General features: G+C 43.6%; 1 protein-coding gene across 2 annotated transcripts in view; it reads right to left on the minus strand.

The window, feature by feature from the left end:
- The window catches only part of SYN1 (synapsin I), a 51,183-nt gene that overhangs the window by 14,757 nt on the left and 16,758 nt on the right, over positions 1-19,668 (minus strand). The gene's annotated exons all lie outside the window — the stretch shown is intronic.

Below are 19,668 nucleotides of genomic sequence, written 5' to 3' on the forward strand. Positions count from 1 at the left end.
TAACATCAGTACTGGCCATTCAACCTGCATCATCAACCACAATTCACTGGACAATCTCTCTGCTCGGTACTTTGGAACATTTTACTAGACTAATTTATACTTCCTATTTGCACAGGGCTCTCTAGAAAATTATCCCACTACTGACAGATCACTGTCTCACTGGCAAATTCCTCTATTCACAAATCCTTTCCAGTTGACAAGCTCATTGACAAATGTCTTATCAATTGGCCAACGGAACGGCTCTCGTCCCTTGGGCACTGTCCTGATGTCATCGAGGAGGATGTCCTGTCCCATCCAGATCTGTAGGTGTTACTGTCCACACCTTTGGCTTTTTACTGTGAGTCTGACTTGAGTGAAAGAGGAAACCTCCAGGGGGGCTCAGGGCTCCCACAATACCCCTCCCAGCCAGGGACTCTGGAAGAAGGGGTAGCTCTGGCTTCCCCCGGCCACCCCATGGCCTGTGGGAGATTCCTTGGAAGTGGCTGTTTGCGGAATAGGAGGGATGAGGAGAAGGTGCGATCTGGAGATCCCCAAGCTCTGTCCTTCTCCCCCTTCCCCTACCTCTCCTCCCCTCACTGTGACCACCTCTGAAGGAAATACCGACAGCAGTGAAGTGCAGGTGGGGTTCAAAATGGGGACCAACCACATGTGTCAGCCCATCCCTCACCCCCCACGTACCTCCTCCTACACAGCTGTTCCCTCACCAAAGCTGGGGGCTCTAGACCCAAACCTCACCTTTCTGGTTCATCCTCCCCCATAAAAGCTGAGTGATGACTCTTCCCCAGCACATCTGATTATTGTTCTGCAGCTCTGACTGCCCCCCACATGAGGCTGTGTTACGTTGCCCTTCTGACTATTCCAAGTCTTAGGCCTTCCTGTTCCATGCCTCCCTGGGCCCTTCCCCATCCCTGGCTCCTGTCCCCTCCACTCCAAAGATCCTCACTCGAGTGAGGCCCCTGGGAACCACAATTTCAGACTGGTGCAAACATTTCACAGAATACTCAAGTGTCCTGTCGGCCTCGATCTGCTTGAAAAAGATCCCAATGCATGTTTGGTGAAGGAGAGGACCCCCAAATTCCCTCCTGTCAGACTACACTCCGCTCCTAACAAGAAGAAGCCAGGTCTCCTCCAGGGAATTCTGGGTCAGCAAGCTGGCCCCCTGGATCCTCTGGCACTCCTAGGAGATTCCCCCAGGGCCCAAGTATGTCCTAGATCGGGATGGGTAGACTTTGGGGTGCCTGGGTGACTCAGTTGGTTAAGTGTCCGACTTCAGCTCAGGTCACAATCTCGTGGTTCATGGGTTTGAGCCCTGCGTCGGGCTCTGTGCTGACAACTCGGAGCCTGGAACTTGTTTCAGATTCTGTGTCTCCCCTTCTCTCTGCCCCTCCCCCACTCACGCTCTGTCTCTCTCACTCTCAAATATGGAGAAATGTTTAAAAATTTTTTACAAAGGATGGGTAGATTTTGAGCACTCGGGGCCTATCTGCCTGTGCAGGGGACACCCACTGCAGTGACAATTTCTACCTGAACATCTACATCTTGGGTATGCCCTGGGAGGCTCTAAACCCTGTCCGCTAAAAGGGGCAAATGGCAGCCTTTGCGGATGGGTTTGACTGTAAGGGCCCTGGTGGCCCTTGTCGCTATTGGCTCAGCAGCTCCTACCAGTTTCCCAAATCCTAGTATCAGTTCCCTGCATTGCTATGCTGTTGTTCCCTGACCCCAGGACCCATTTCCTGAGCCCTCAGCTATTTTAATCCCTGGGAAGAAGGTGAAGCAGAAGGAGGCAGTGGAAAAAGATGGAGCCCAGTGTGGAGGCCGTTCTCCTGCCGACCTGCCCACCTGCAGGTGGTGCCCTGGATAGAGACGTCAATGCTTCGTGGACAGGGTTGACCACCAGGCCCTACTGAGGCCAGAACAGCATATGAGGCCTCCTCCCCCAGACCTTGGCAGGAGCTCCTGGCAGGATATCTGTAGTCCTGGGGTCAATACATCCCCCCTTCACTCTTCTAGAAAATCCACCATGGGGCGCCTGGGTGGCTCAGTCGGTTAAGCATCCGGCTTCAGCTCAGGCCATGATCTCACGGTTCACGAGTTCAAGCCCCATATCGCTCTCTGTGCTGACAGCTCAGAGCCTGGAGCCTGCTTCAGATTCTGTGTCTCCCTCTCTCTCTGCCCTTCCCCCATTCATTCTCTCTCTCTCTCAAAAATAAACAAACATTAAAAAAATTAAAAAAAAAAAAAGGATTTTAAAAAAGTTCACTAAAGTGAGTGAGTTACCCCCCTCCCCCACACTCCAGCATTCCATGTATCTGGGTGTGAATTTCTGCTTGGGAGAGACTGATGGCTGAGAGAAAGCACACGGGGGAAGTGTGATAGCCTTGTGACACGTGCAGCATGGGGGGGTGCGGTACAGCTCAGTGGGTAGCCTGGGGGCCAGCCCTTCCCTCACCTGAGGCTCAATACTTCTCCGTGAAAAATGGGCCTCACAGTCCCTACCCAGAATCCTTTTGAGGTCTGTGCTAGGTTTGGAGGATGATTAAAGGGTGTGTTTGCCCCTTGGGTACTTTTTCAGGTCAAAACACGAAACTCTCATAATAATAACTTCATGTGAAATCTTTCTAACAGTGACTTCATTTCTAGCCCGGCTGCGTGTAGTGGTTAAGAACATGAATGCTGGAGCCAGGTCATTTGCAATTCAGATCCTGCCCCTTCCATGCACTGGGTCTGTGTCTTTGGGGGAATCACATTACCCCTTTGTGCCTCAGTTTCCACATCTGTAAAACAGGGATAAAAAGAATGCCTAACTCGCAGGGACAATGTGAACGTTAAATGAGGGAGTACATGTAAAATGTACTGGGCACGTAGCACTTACAAGTATTAGTTAGTAGTAGTATGATAAATGTCATTTGATAATTTGTATCAGTATTGATTATTTACAATATTGGAAATAATGTATAATACCAGTAATACTAATTTAATGCACTCTGGAAACCTTAGTTTAACTCGTGATCCTGATAATCCCCCCAGAGATGTTACAAATATTTAATATGCTCATTTGTAATGTTTTTCTTATCACTCTGAAGCTTATATCCTTCTTCCCGGTGCACAAGTCTCCCCAACTGAAAAATACCGATGCTTTAAAAGATTTCTAAGAAAACTCCTCCTCCCCAGTGATAATGTTCCCCACTATGAAGTCCTTACTGTGGATGACGAATCAGCATACTTACAAATCTCTTCTGTTCCCAAGAATGCAGGTGACAAATATCTAAGGTCAACTCTTTCCTTGGAAGAGTTCCCTCTCCTCACTGTACAAGTCCCCTCTTTCACAAATACCCCATAACAAATACCCCTGTTGAGCTACCTACCACCTTATTCATAAATATCCCATTGACATATCCCCATGGATGATCTCCATGAACAAATCTCCCCATTCAAAAATACCTAGCGGCAATCTATCACCCACTGATGGATCCCACTGACAAATATCTCTCTTCATAATTACCCACCATTTGCATATCCCCTACTGACCACTCAGTTGACAAATCTATTTATAAGTGTCTTTCTATGACATAATTCCCACTGACAATCTTTTTTTAAAAGATTTTATTTTAACTAATCTCTATGCTTAACGTGGGGCTTGAACTTACAACCCAGAGATCAAGAGTCGCATGCTCCACTGATTGAGCCAGCCAGACACCCCCTCCCATTGACAATCTTTATTGACAAATCTCCCTATTCCTTTATCTAGACCCACTGACATATCTCCCCATTCAGACATGTGCATCGAAATTCCCCCATTGATAAACTCCCTTGTCCAATCTTCCCATTCAGAAATACCCACCATTGATCTCTATCAATGATAAGCCCATTTAAAAATCTTTCCATTCATTGAAACACACCCCTCCTCGGGGCACCTGGGTGGCTCGGTCGGTTAAGCGTCCGACTTCGGCTCAGTTCATGATCTCAGGGTCCGTGAGTTCGAGCCCCGCGTCGGGCTCTGTGCTGACAGCTCGGAGCCTGGAGCCTGTTTCGGATTCTGTGTCTCCCTCTCTCTCTGCCCCTCCCCTGTTCATGCTCTGTCTCTCTCTGTCTCAAAAATAAATAAACGTTAAAAAAAAAAATTAAAAAAAAAAAAAAAGAAAGAAACACACCCCTCCATAGAGCCCCTATTGGTCAACCCTCATTGAAATCTCCCCATTGAAATTTCGCTATCCTTAGATATGTCTAATTGGAAAATCCCCTTGCTGGAACAGCTCCCAATCTATCACTATATTACGGTATTACCATATATGATGACACATCTCTTCCCACCCCCCAGTGACAGATGAAGAGGTAGATTTCTCTTCCTTTTTTTTAAGCTTTTTAAAACATTTTTAAATAATCTCTACACTCAATGTGGGGCTCGAACTCACAACCCCGGGATTAAGAGTCGCATGCTCCACTCACTGACTGAGCCAGCCAGGTGCCCCAAATGAAGAAGCAGATTTCTATAATAAGACCAGCCCTTTCTCTTCTCAATGGTGACTGACACCTACGTCTCACTGTCCAGCCCTGGACACTTCCTATACGGTACCGGTGAAATCTGAAGACCACCTCTTATCACACTGTAGAGCTCCCACCAAAGGAAACAATTAGGACACAAGTTGCCTTTCAGTGTGGGAGTGAAGGCGGAGATTTTTTTTAAAAAGGGAAGATAGGTTGAAAGTCTGTATAAGAAGCCATTAGAACCTCAGATACACTCCCGAACTCCTAATCCCCACTCCAGTAGAAGGAACTGAAAGAATCAAATAGAAGGTTCATGCGGGCAGGAATGCCCAGACTGTACTACCTGTTGTTGACTACTTATCTACCACTGGGGGCCTCATGCTGAACCTTTGTGGAGAGCTACAGCTCTGATGGATGGAGGTGGGGCCATTGGCCAGCGGCCCAGACTCAGTGTCCTTTCCCCCCGCAATGGGGGCCTCCCCATGACCCCAGGCCCCTGGAAAGCAGTAGTGTTAGACAGGAGCTTCCCGAATCCTCTCCTGACTGGGGGGAGCTGGGCCAGAGAAAGATCATTCTTTCTTTTTAAAGTTTATTTTTTTGAGGGGGAGCAGGGGCAGAGAGAGAGGGCGAGAGAGAGAATCCCAAGCAGGCTCTGTGTGCTGTCAGCGTGAAGCCTGATGTGGGGCTTGAACTCACGAACCATGAGGTCATGACCTGAGCCAGTCAGACACTCAATGGAGCCACCCAGGCATCCCAATATTTTTTCTTTTTCCTTTGTTTTTTGTAAGCTCTATGCCCAACAGGGGGCTTGAACTCACAACCCTGAGATCAAGGGTCACACACTCCACTGGCTGAACCAGCCAGGTGCCCCTCATTCATTTTTTTTTAAAGATCACTCCTCAGCTCTCCCCCCACGTATGTTTCTCAAGCTCCTGCCATGAATCCTGCCTTCCTGCTGGTCACTGCTTTGCTCCTGGCTGTCTGTGACCACCCTTGGGCAAGCCTTCAGACGCTATCATCCACACCCCCATGCTATTTATTGTAACTCAGACATGGATAAGTCTAGGCAGGCTTCCAACCAGGGGCTCAACAGTGAGGTTCCAGAAGGGTAGATAAAACCCCCTGAGATGGTAGAACCTGCAGGGGAGTTGCTCTGCAAATTTTTTTTTCAGAAGTCTTAGGGATGGGGGAAATCTTACTTGAACTCAAAAGGGCGTCCTGACACATTTCTCCCATCCCTAGTTCTCGTGGCTTAATTCCTGGGGCTCATCCTCCTCACTGAGACTAGGAGGCATCATGAGTTCAAATCATGTAGGTACTTTGCCCACATCTTCCTCATACCTGTCTCCCCACCAAAATACAAGCCCCTTGGGGCGCCTGGGTGGCTTGGTCGGTTAAGTGTCCGACTTCGGCTCAGGTCATGATCTCACGGTCGATGAGTTCGAGCCCCGCGTCGGGCTCTGTGCTGACAGCTCAGAGCCTGGAGCCTGTTTCAGATTCTGTGTCTCCCTCTCTCTCTGCCCCTCCCCTGTTCATGCTCTGTCTCTGTCTCAAAAATAAATAAATGTTAAAAAAAAAATTTAAAAACAAAACAAAACAAAACAAAACAAAATACAAGCCCCTTGACCCTGCTCTGGCTGAGGAAATGGGGTGGGTCTCTGAGACCCAAAAGCTACTGATGTGATACTAAGATCCCATCCCCTCACCCCATAAATGCTCCTCAGTTTCAGTGTCCCTCTCCCTTTCGTCACTTCACAGACAATCAAGGTTCCTAAAGAGATTTTGAACCTCTGCTTTATAGAAGTACCAGAATATAAAGAACGATGTGGTTATATCTATCTACATGCCCACCAAGAACAGCTGTGGGGATATTCATGAGTAGAGTCTCTACCCTGCATGGACTCCTCATCCTCAAGCTTCTCCCCATATCAGCCCTGGAACAAGGTATCCCCTCCCCAGGGTATTTTCTCACAAGTGCTCCCCCCTCCCCAGGATACTGTGCTCCCCGTTTAGGCCAATCACAGCAAATTCTGTCCCCAACCCATACGGTCCTGAATCTTCAGGATTGACCACTTATGGGTCACAGTTAGTCCTAGCCAAGGGACATCTGGTCACACTTTACTGACCCCCAAGAGTCAGGCATGACATCTGTCCCCTCTAGGCTCTTTGAGGGATGGGAACTTGCACTCCAAGAAATGAGTGGTGTATCCTTGGAAGGGGCTCAGAGGGGAGCATATCAGGGAGGCTTCCTGAATATCTGCAGGGAAGGGGGTCACTGGACTCTGAGTGTGCCTCTCACGGATGCCTGTAGCCATAGCCCCACTCTTCGCTGTTCAGTGCTCTCCGTCCCCTCTGCCATCCCCTGCTCCTTTGCCAGGTTCCCCGTTCCCTGCCCCCCTGGTCCTTCTCCACGTTCCCTATCCCTCTCTCCCTGTTCCTGCTCCCTCTCCTTGCTCTCTTCTTTCCACCCTGCGCCCTGCTCCTCCCCTGTTTCCTCACCGTGAGCTATTCCCTTTCACTGTTCCCCGGCCCCTCCGCCCATTCTCAGTGCCTACGACTCTTCTCTCCCAGGACCGAAAGCCACGAGAAGAAGCATGGGGAGCAGTGTTCTGCCCAACCACATCTACATGCCTCCCTACCTAAATCCCAACCTTGTGCAGTGTCCATGGAGGGACACCTGTTGATTTGAACATGGGCAAGAACATGACGCCAGGAACTTGGCTGCCTTCCCTGGTGACCCAATATCTGCTGTTGAACCCTCAAGTACAGTAGCCTTGGACCTGGACTTCTACTCGGCCACAGTGAGTTGGGGACTCTCCACCTTGTAAGTCTCCTCAAGTCCCACCGGCTTCCCACAACTGTCCCCTCAAGCCTCCCCAAACGTCACCTTCCAACTGTGCTGGGGATCTATTTGGTCATGTAGTGTTTCTTTAAAAAAAGTTCTTATGTTTATTTATTTTTGAGAGAGAGGGAGAGGCAGAGTGTGAGCAGGGGAGGGGCAGACAGAGAGGGAGACACAGAATCGGAAGCAGGCTCCAGGCTCCGAGCTGTCAGCAGGGAGCCCGACGCGGGGCTTGAACTCACGAACTGTGAGCTCATGACCTGAGCCGAAGTCGGATGTTTCACCAACTGAGCCACCCAGGCGCCCCTGGTCATGTAGTGTTTCTTGATCTGGATGCAGACGATGGGAATGTGTTCGCTTTGGGAAAATTTAAGGAGCTGCACACTGGTGATGTGTCTGCTTTTCTGGACTTGTTATATCTCAGTGAAATTGGCCCCTCAAAAGAAAACTCCCCACATTATTAACACATCTCCTGTGTCCCTCCCTTCACTTCCTCACTCCCTCATGCCCTCTCCCTTTCACACAACCCCCACATCCCTGACACTGTTGATTCTCACTCCCAAGCACCCTCTTTTTCCCCACTGCACAGGGACCATGAATCCTGGGCCCAGAGAAGGGACTGGATCCAGAGAGGCCTTGGGGTAGGACTTCATCTGTTCCATTGTGAGCCCTCTATAAATACTTGCCAAGCCCTGAGTCAGCTGGAGTGTAGGCAGCAAGGGAGGGGAGGTCCCTATTCCTGCAGCAGCCCCCACCGCTAGGTCCGCTTGACCAAAAATCAGATCACTCCGCTATAGGGAAGCTGGGGTTAAAAGAAGTCAGGGCTGTGCTTAACAGAGTCCTCCCGTGTGCCCCATCCCTGACAGGTGACTATTTAGAGATGCTGAGCTGAGCAGCCCTGAGGATTCCTGGTGGCCTGCAGCCTGGATAGGAAGAGACAGGGTAGCAGAGCCAGAGTCTCGATATGTGCCTCCCACCACATATCGGTAACCTTCCAACCAGTGCCTCGAAGTACAGGGTGGGAGCAGACAGCTGCCACAAATCCAGGCCTGGCGTTTGCGCCTTCATGCCGCACAGTGGGGTGGGGGACAAACGAGGAAATGTGAGCGGCAAGCTGGCCTGCGGGAAGTCTAATGCCTGTGCCCCCACCTGCCACCGTCACCCACCATTAGTTCTGTCTTCTTCCTGGCCTCTTAAGTCATGTTCTTTCTGTCCCTGACAAAAATAGCCTCTACACGGCCACAGAACAGCCACGGGGTGTGACTGCCCTACTAGACATCGGTAGTTAATGAGAAAATATAGTTATTAAAATAGTACTGCATTGGTACAGGTATAGAGAAAATGACCAGTGGACTGGAACGGTGTCCAGAACCCGCCCCAGAAATACATGAGATTTTAGTGTATGACAGAAATTTGAAACTGGATCTCAACCTACTTCATACTTTATACAAAAATCAGTTCCAAGGGGGCGCCTGGGTGGCGCAGTCGGTTAAGCGTCCGACTTCAGCCAGGTCACGATCTCGCGGTCCGTGAGTTCGAGCCCCGCATCAGGCTCTGGGCTGATGGCTCAGAGCCTGGAGCCTGTTTCCGATTCTGTGTCTCCCTCTCTCCCTGCCCCTCCCCCGTTCATGCTCTGTCTCTCTCTGTCCCAAAAATAAATAAACGTTGAAAAAAAAAAAAATCAGTTCCAGGAGCACCCGGGTGGCTCAGTCGGTTAAGCGGCCGACTTCGGCTCAGGTCACGATCTCAGGGTTCATGAGTTCGAGCCCCGCGTCGGGCTCTGTGCTGACGGCTGGGAGCCCGGAGCCTGCTTCGGATTCTGTGTCTCCCTCTCTCTCTGCCCTCCCCCTGCTCATGCTCTGTCTCTCTCTGTCTCTCAAAACCAACCAACCAAACATACAAAAACCATAGCTGGGGCGCCTGGGTGGCTCGGTCGATTGACCGACTTCGGCTCAGGTCACAATCTCACAGTTTGTGAGTTCGAGCCCCGCGTCGGGCTCTGTGCTGATGCCTCGGAGCCTGGAGCCTGCTTCGGATTCTGTGTCTCCCTCTGTCTCTGCCCCTCCCCTGGCTCACGCTCTATCTCTGTCTCTCAAAAATAAATAAACATTAAAAAAAGAGAAAATTCCAAAGAGCACACAGAATAAAGATGTTTGTAAGAGTGCTAAAAAAAGAGAAAAATCCATTTCACAACGAGGGAAAATTTGAATGTCAAAAACAAAGCTTGCCACTTTTACCATCCACACATTTCCATATGTATATGGGTCTATATCTGGACTTTTAATTTTTTCTTCCTTTAGTCTGTCAGACTGTCTATTCATGTGTCAGCATCATACTGTTTAAATTAGAAAACCTTCATAAAATGTTTCCTGGCAGAGGCATTAGACTCCCTGTGGGCTGTGAGGTCTAATTCCACACCCCCCCCCCAACTCATAGCTTTTCTTTTTTTTTTATGTCGATATTCTTGCATGTTTGCATTTCCATATGAACTTCACTATCAACTTTCATCAGTTGCAGATAAAAGCTTATAGGTATATTTTGGGGGATGACATTGAATTTATGAATTAACACTTGAGAAGGGAAACTGACATCTTTATGATACTAATTCATCCTATCCAAGAACAAGGAATGTCTTTGCATTTGTGTAAGTCTACCTTTGTGTCTTTCAGGAGTGTTTTAAGCTTTTCCTCATGTAAGTTTGCATTACCCCTTGTTGACTTTATCCTGAAGTATTTTATCTTTCATTTGTTATCATAAATGGGGTTTTCTCTTCTATTATGCATTATATCTGGTTGTGTCTATGGAAACTAATTTCTGTTTTTAATATTTTTATTTATTTTTGAGAGAGAGAGAGTGCGCGCGTGTGCATATGAGTGGGGGAGGGGCAAAAAGAGGGAGATGGGGATCTGAAGCGGGCTCTGTGCTGACAGCAGAGAGCCCTACGTGGGGCTCGACTCATGAACCATGAGATCATGACCTGAGCTGAAGTTGGACGCTTAACCGACTGAGCCACCCAGGCTCCCCTGAAAACTAATTTCTATATGTTGATTTTATATTCTATTATATTACTGAATTCTTTATTGTTTAAATTAGTTTATTATTGGTTCTCTTGGGGATTTCCAGGGATACTATTGATATTGTCATAAATAGAGATATTTTTGTGCCCTTTTTACCCATTCTTACATCTATAATTATTTTTTCTAGCCTAACTGCATTGGTCTAATACCTCCAAGTACAGTGTTGAAAAGGAGAGGAGACAGCAGGCATCTGCCTTGTTCCTGATCTTAGTGGAAATGCCTTCCATGTTGTCCCATTCAGTTGATGGTAACTTTAGGACTGACATATATAAATTTTATCATGTTAAGAAGTTGTCATGGCACCTAGGTGGCTCAGTCGGTTAAGTGTCCGACTCTTGCTTTGGGCTCATGTCCTGGTTTCACCATTCGTGAGTTTGAATCCCGCGTCAGGCTCTGTGCTGACAGCACAGGGCCTGCAGGGAATTCTCTGTCTCCCGATCTCTCTGCCTTTCTCACTCTCTCAAAAATAAATAAACATTAAAAAAATGAGTTATCAGTTGATTTCTATTTTTGAATGATTTTATCATTTTGTCAAAGCCTTTTAAAATATCTATGGAAATGATTGTATGATTTTCTCATTAGATCTATTAATATGTTGCATTATATTAACAAATCACCTATAAAGAACCATCCTTGCATTGCCAGAAGGAAACTCACTTGCTTGGTTATGCTACATAATTTTCTTAATGTAGTTTTGAATTTATTTGCTAATATTTCATTTAGGATTTTTGCATTGATATTCACGAGTGAATATGTGTGCATGATTTTTTGTGTGCAGTCAATGTTATAATTGTTTTAGAAAAACCATGTAGAAGTTTCTTTTCCTCTTCTGTTCTCTGGAACAATTTATTTGTCTTTGGGATTGACTGCTCTTTAACAGTTTGGTAGAATTCTCCTGTGAAACCATCTGGGCCTGATGCTTTCTTATGAAGTAGTTCCTTACTTAGTTTCTCTATTTCTTTTATAGAAATTGGTCTGTTAAGCTCTAATGGGGTCAATTTTGGTAAACTGTGTATCCCTAGAAAATTATCCATTTCATTTAGGTTTTAAATTTTATCTGTTATATGCCTTTTTATATTTTGACTTTTGGAATCATGCTAATGTCTTACATTTAAGCCAATGATAGGGAAAAAAAAAACTATAATTTACTACAAGGAAAAACAAATTATATTTGAAATAAAATGAATAATGTAATCATGCTGAATGAACAATAAAATGAGCTAAACCAAGAAACTTTTGAATACAGTATTTTGACTGTATGTCCTCATCTAAAGACCTAAAAAGGGCCAACAAATTTCAAGCTCTACCTTACTGTTTGTTTTTCATAGTGGTATGGATGTTGAAATTCTAAAAATATATCTCTATATTGTAGGATTGAACAAATGAGTAGACACATTGATGATATTGGAGGCTAGGGTTCATGCTGTTATAGAAGAAAAATATAGAATGAGGGAAAGCTAAAAGGAACCCTGTGATGTGTTGGATTAGAATTGGAGGTATCAGTATGAACACATGAAATTATATATATATATATATATATATATATATATATGTATATATACATATGTATATGTATATATACATATGTATATGTATATATACATATACATATGTATATATACATATATATATAATATATTATATATTCATATATATTTCCCAGCACTATCTAATGACAAGGCCTAGAAGTAAAGATATTCCGATATCAATGAGTACATCTAGCTCCCATATCCTGGCTTTGAAATACTATTATATTAGGGCTGGGAAAGAAAAAAGTATGTCTGGAGGTGATATCAGTGGCCTATAAAAATCCTCTCCTTCGTAAAAGCAATGAGAATAGTAGCAAAAATTGTCAAAATTATTTTTTTCAGAACTCTAGAAAGTGACCAAAGGTTTATAACAATTCAGGAGGCACCTAGTCAGGAAAAATGGCTGAAACTCAGGAAGAACAGTAAGCTTTGTAGCATCTGAACTTTCCCTGTTCCCATCCTCTTCTCCACACCTCCACAACGGCCTTGAAAATCAACAGCCTTGCGATCCTGATGAAAACCAGCAGCCTAGCAGACACAAGAGGAGGCATAACAGGGTTGGAGCTTCCTCCCAAGTTCCATTCCTAGAGAACTATCTTCATTTAACCTGTCTTGGCACTTTCCTAGAAAACTCCATTCATGGGGCTTGTCTACTCGATTTGACTCAGAGTTCACCTAGTGTGAACAGCTTTCCCTGGGGGTTCTTTTCAAAAACAATGAGTAGCAATTGTTTAACACAGCAATGCTTAAGGCGGAGATTATAGCTAGGACAAACAACAAGCTGACCAAAAAAACCTAACAGGAAAAGTTGGGTAATGAGATATCCATAAGAGGCTTTGAAAAGCTCTGACATTCCTAGGAGTCTAGAAAGCCACAAATATGACTAAGCTGTGTGCCGGCTCAGGATCTCTGACTGACCTTGAGGCTCTGCAAAATCAGGAAGTAAAGGCTAAGGCAAGGTTGTAAATAGCCTGCCAGAGCGTTGAAGGCCTGCTCTGACATGCACACAGGACCCATCGGCAAAAGCTCAGAGACTTAATGGTTCTAGGTGGTTTTTTTTTTTAACTTTTTGAACATTTTTTAGTTTTATTTTTTGAAAGGCAGAGAGAGACAGAGCACGAGCAGGGAAAGGCAGAGAGAGAGAGAGAGGGAGACACAGAATCTGAAGCAGGCTTCAGGCTCTGAGATGTCAGCACAGAGCCTGACGTGGAGCTTGAAGCCAGGGACACGAGATCATGACCTGAGCTGAAGTTGGACCCTCAACTGACTGAGCCACCCAGGCGCCCTGATGGTTCTAGGTGTTTAAAGAAATATCTGCTATTAATTACCTGACCCCTAAGCTAATGGAGTAGAGACTTCAGCGGCCATGTAGGACAAAGAATACAACCTTTATGGAACCAGTTCAGGAATGTCACTAAAAAAACAAAGAGCAAGAAAAACAAATCCTGGAGTTGGGGAGAGAATCTGATTTTCAGAGCTGCCATACTATATTATTTATAATGTTAATTTTCAACAGAAACTCATGAGACGTGCAAAGAAACGATAAAGTATGACCCAAACAGAGAAAGATAAAATATCCAACAGACATTGTCCCTACGGAAACCCAGATATTGGAATTAATAGACAGACTATAAATCAACTAATTAAAATATTTTCAAAAGACTAAAAGGAATCATGTCTAAAGAACTAAATAAATGTATGAGAATGAAGTTCTAACAAATAGACTATCAGTAAAAAGATAGAATTTATCAAATAATAGAATTCCAGAAGTGAAAAACACAATAACTGAAATAAAAATTCACTACAGGGGCGCCTGGGTGGCTCAGTCGGTTGAGTGTCCAACTCTTGGTTTCGGCTCAGGTCATGATTTCACGGTTTGTGAGGTTGAGCCCTGCGTTGGGCTCTGGGCTTGGGTTTCTCTTTCTTTCCCTCTCTCTCTGCCCCCTCCCCCCCAACTCTCTCTCTCAAAAATAAACAAACTTAAAAAAAATTCACTAGAGGGGCTCAACGGTAGATTCGAGCTGCCAGAGGGAAGAATCAATGAATCGGAAGGTAGGTCAACTGAGATAATCCAATCTGAGGAACTGAAAGAAAAAAATAAACAAAATGAACACTTCAGGGGCCTGGGGAACACCTTCAAACATATAAACTCACATGTAACGGGAGTCCCAAAAGGAGACAGTAGACAGAAAGGTGCAATAAAGAATATTAAAAGGAATAATGGCTGAAAACCTCCCACATTTAAGGGAAAATACTAACCTACATATCCAAGAAATTCACTGAACTTCAAGTAGGATAGAATCATAGAGATCTACATCTAGACACATCATAAACAAACTTACGAAAGCCAAGGACAAAGAGGGAATCTTGAAAGTAGTAAGAGGGAAGTGACCCATCCCATACAGGTGACCCTCAGTAAGATCAGCAGCTGATTTCTCATCAGAAACCTTGGAAACCAGAAGGTGGTGGGACAACATATGCAAAGCACTGAAAGAAAAAGACCATCATGTAAGAATTCTATGTTGTCCCAAACAATAGTTCAAAAATGAAGGAGAAATGAAGACATTTGCAGATAAACAAAAAGTGAGATCGTTCATTACTAGGACACTTCTATAGGAAATACTAAGAGGGTCCTTCAGGTTGCAGTGAAATGTCACTAAGCAGTAACTTGAATCCAAATGAAATAAAGAGTACCTGTAAAGGTACGTACATAGGTAAATACAAAAGACAGTGAATGCATGCTTTGTTTGTAACACTTAACATCCATCTAATTTAAAAGACAACTGCGGCTAGCAATAATTGTAAGTCTGTATTTGTGGACACATGATGTGTAAAGATGTAATTTATGTTAGCACAATGGAAGAGTGAGAGACTAAATTTATTTAAAAAAATTTTTTTTAATGTTTATTTATTTTTGAGAGAGACAGAGCGTGAGTGGGGGAGGGGCAGAGAGAGAGGGAGACACAGAAGGGAGAAGCAGGCTCCAGACTCTGAGCTGTCAGCACAGAGCCCGACCCAGGGCTCGAACCCACCAACCGGGAGATCATGACCTGAGCCGAAGTCGGATGCTTAACCGACTGAGCCACCCAGGCACCCCGAGACTAAACCTATAAAGAGGAAACTTTTAAAATATTTTTTATTACAAAAATTTTTAATGTTTATTTTTTAGAAAGAGTGTGAGTGGGGGAAGGGGAGAGGGAGAGAGAGAGAGAGAGAGAGAGAGAGAGAGACAGACAGAATCCGAAGCAGGCTCCAGGCTCTGAGCTGTCAGCACAGAGCCTGACGCAGGGCTCGAACTCATGAACCATGAGATCAGGACCTGAGCTGAAGGAGGACGTTTAACCAACTGAGCCACCCAGGTGCCCTTTCAATGCTTCACTTTAAATGATGGAGAAAACAACTAGACAGAGAATCAACAAAGAAAGAGAAGGTCCAACTAGACCCAATGGACATCTAAAGAACACTCCACCCTACAACAACAGAATACACGTTCTTCTCAAGTGCACAAAACCAGAAAACAAGTCTCAATAAATGTAAAAGTACTGAATCATACAAAGTATGTTCTCTGACCACAACTGAATGAAATTAGAAACTACTAACAGAAAAAAAAATATTGGGGAATTCCACAAAAAGGTGGAAAGTAAACACGTTCCTAAATAACCAATGGGTCAAGGAAGAAATCACTGGGGGAATTAGAAGAGACTTTGAGATGAATGAAAAAAACACAATGTATCAAAAGTTAAGGTATGCAGCCAAAGTGATGCTTATAGGGAATGTCATAGCTTTTTAAATGTTTGTTTGTTTGTTTATTTATTTATTTATTTATTTTGAGAGAGAGAGAGAGCAGGGGAGGGGTACAGAGAGAGGGAGAGAAAATGCCAAGCAGCCTCCACTCTGTCAGCGCAGAGCCCATCATGGGGCTCAAACCCCTGAAACATGAGATCATGACCTGAGCCAAAATCAAGAGTCAGACACTTAACCAACTGAGCCACCCAGGCCTCCCAAGGGAATTTCATAGTTCTAAATGTGTGTATTTAAAAAGAAGAGAGATAGTAAATCAATAACCCATTCTTCTATCTTCAGAAATTAGATAAATTAAGACCAGAGCAAGAAGAAAGAAACAAGTAATAAAGATTAATACTTATTCTTGTCAAGCTATTCTAAAAAATAGAAGAGGAGGGAAAGCTTCCAAATTCATTCTATGAGGCCAGCATTACCCTGATACCAAAACCAGGCAAAGACACAATAAACTACAGAACTATAGGCCAGTATCTCCGATGAACATAGATGCAAAAATTCTCAACAAAATATTAGCAAACCGAATCTAGCAATACATTAAAAAACTCATTTACCACAATCAAGTGGGATTTATTCCAGGGACGCAAGGGTAATTCAATATTCACAAATCAATGTGATACATCACATCAGCAAGAGAAAGGATAAAAACCATACGATCATCTCAATGGATGAAAAGCATTTGACCAAGTACAACATCCATTCGTGATAACAAGTCTCAGCAAAGTAGGTTTAGAGGGAACATGCCTCAACATAATAAAGGCCATCTATGAAAAACCTACACCTCACATCATACTCAATGGGGAAAAACTGAGAGCTTTTCCTCTAAGATCAGGAACAAGACAAGAATGTCCACTCTCACCACTTTTATTTAACATAGTACTGGAAGTGCTAGCCACAGTAATCAGACAAAAAAAAAAAAGGTATCCAAATTAGTAAGGAAGAAGTAAAAATTTCACTGTTTGCAGATGACATGATACTACACAGAAAAAAAACCTTCAAGACTCCACCAATAAAACTACTAGAACTGATAGCTGAATCCAGTAAAGTCACAGGATACAAAATTAATACATAGAAATCTGTTGCATTTCTACACACTAACAATGAAGTAGCAGAAAGAGAAATTAAGAAATTAAGAGAGGTGCCCGGTGGCTCAGGTGGTTAAGCGTCTGACTTCGGCTCAGGTCCTGATCTCCAGTTTGTGATTTGAACCACGCGTCAGGGCTCACTGCTATCAGAGCACTGTCAGTGCGGAGTCCACATCGGATCCTCTGTCTCCCTCTCTCTCTGCCCCTCCCCTGTATGCTCTCTCTTCTCTTCTCTCCCTCTCTCTCTCAAAAATAAACATTAAAAAAAGAAATTAAGAGAAATTAATAATCCAATTTATAATTGCATCAAAAATAATAAAATACCCAGGAATAAACTTACCCAAGGAAGTGAAAGACCTACACTCTGAAAACTATAAAACACTGATGAAAGAAATTGAAAATGACACAAGCAAATGGAAAGATATTCTGTGCTCATAGGTTGGGAGAACCGATATTGTGAAAATGTCCATACTACCCAAAGCAATCTACAGATTTAATGTAATCCCTATCAAAATACCAACAGCATTCTCCACAGAATTAGAACAAATAATCCCAAATTTGTATGGAACCACAAAAGACACCAAATAGCCAAAGCGACTTTGAAAAAGAAGAACAAAACTGGAAATATCACAATCTCAGATTTAAAGATACACTACAAAGCTGTAGTAATGAAAACAGTATGGTCCTGGCACAAAAATAGACACATAGGTTAATGGAACAGAACAGAGGCCAGAAATAAACCCATGCTTACATGATGAATTAATCTGTGAGAAAGGAGGCAAGAATATACAACAGGGAAAAGACAATTTCTTCAACAAATGGTGCGGCCAAACTGGACAGCTATATGCAAAAGAATGAAACTGGACCACTTTTTTAGACCATGTACAAAAATAAACCCAGAATGGATTAAAAACCTAAATGTGAGACCTGAAACCGTAAAATTCCTAGAAGCAAACATTGGCAATAATTCCTTTGACATCAGCCATAGAAAAAATTTTCTAGATATGTCTCCTTGGGCAAGAGAAACAAAAGCAAAATTAAACTATTGGGACTACACCAAAATAAAAAGCTTTTGCATAGCAAAAGGAACCACCAATTAAACAAATAAGCAACCTGCTGAATGGGAGAAGATATTTGCAAGTGAGTAGGGGTTAATCTGATAAGGGGTTTATGTCCAGAATATGTAAAGAACTTGTACAACTCAACACCAAAAAGCCCACAAATAATCCAATTAAAAGTCGGCAGAGGACCTGAATAGACATTTTTCCAAAGAAGACATCCAGATGGCCAACAGACACATGAAAAGATGCTCAACATTACTAATCATCAGGGAAATGCAAATTAAAACCAGAATGAGGTATCACCCTACACCTGTCAGATGGCTAAAATCAAAAACACAAGAAATAACAATTGTTGGCAAGGATACGGAGAGAAAGAAACCCTCAAGCACTGTCGGTGGGAATGCAAATTGATGCAGCCACTGTTGAAAACAGTATGGAGGCTCTTCAAAAAATTAAAAGTAGAATTATCATGTGATCCAGTAATTCCATTACTGGGTATTTACCCAAAGAAAATGAAAACGCTAATTCAAAAAGATATGTGCATCCCTATGTTTATTGTACTATTATTTACACTACCAAGATATAGAAGCAACCCAAGTGCCCATCGACTGATGAATGGATAAAGATGTGGGATATACACACAATGGAATACTACTTGGCCATAGAAAATAATGAAATCTTGCCATTGGCAACAACATGGATGGAGCTAGAGAGTATCATGCCAAGTGAAATAAGTCAGAGAAAGACAAATAGCATATGATTTCACTCATATGTGGGATTTAAAAAACAACACAAAGAATAAAAGAGACAAAAAGACCTAGACTCTTCTTGATTTTTTTTAAGTTTATTTATTTTGAGAGAGAAAGCAGGGGAGAGCCAGAGAGAGAGGGTGAGAGAGAGAATCCCAAGCAGGCTCTGCACTGCCAGCGTGGAGCCCCATGTGGGGCTTGAACCCACCAGCGGTGAGAGCATGACCTGAGCCAAAACCAAGAGTTGGGTGTTCGACCGACTGAGCCACCCAGGTGCTCCTAAAAAACCCCCTTAGACTCTTAAATATAGAGAACAAACTGGTAAGTTGCCAGAGGGGAGGTGGGTGGGGGAATGGGCAAAATGGATAAAGGGGATTAAGAGTACACTTATCTTGATGAGTACTGAGAAAGGTATAGAATTGTTGAATCATTATATTGTACACCTGAAACTAATATAACATTATGTTAATTATACTTCAATAAAAAATAAGTAATAAAGATTACAGCGGAAATAAATTGAAATAGAGAATAGAAAAACCAGACAGAAACCAAAATCCGATTCTTTGAAAAGATCAACAAAACTGACAAACCTTTAGATTAAGAAGGACAAGAGAGAAAACTATTAAATAAGGAATGAGGGGCGCCTCCTGGGTAGCTCAGCTGGTTAAGTATCCAACTCTGGATGTCGGCTCAGGGCATGATCTCATGGTTTGTGGGATTGAGCCCCACATCACGCTCTGTGCTGACAGGGTGGAGCCTGCTTGGGATTCTCTCTCTCCCTCTCTCTCTCTGCCCCTCCCCACTCCTCAAAATAACTAAATAAACTTAAAAAAATAAGGAATGAAAGAGGGACGTAACTACTAACCTTACAGAAATGAAAATAATTTGAAGAGAGTACTATGAATAATTATATGCCAACAAATTAGAAAATCTAGATGAAGAGGACAAATTCCTAGAAAGGCACAAACTACCAAAACTAAAGAGGAACTGAGAAATCTGAATAATGCTATAAGAAATGAAGAGATTGAATGCGTAATAAAGA

The sequence above is a fragment of the Leopardus geoffroyi genome, chromosome X (assembly GCF_018350155.1).
Source record: "Leopardus geoffroyi isolate Oge1 chromosome X, O.geoffroyi_Oge1_pat1.0, whole genome shotgun sequence".
Classification (NCBI taxonomy): domain Eukaryota; kingdom Metazoa; phylum Chordata; class Mammalia; order Carnivora; family Felidae; genus Leopardus; species Leopardus geoffroyi.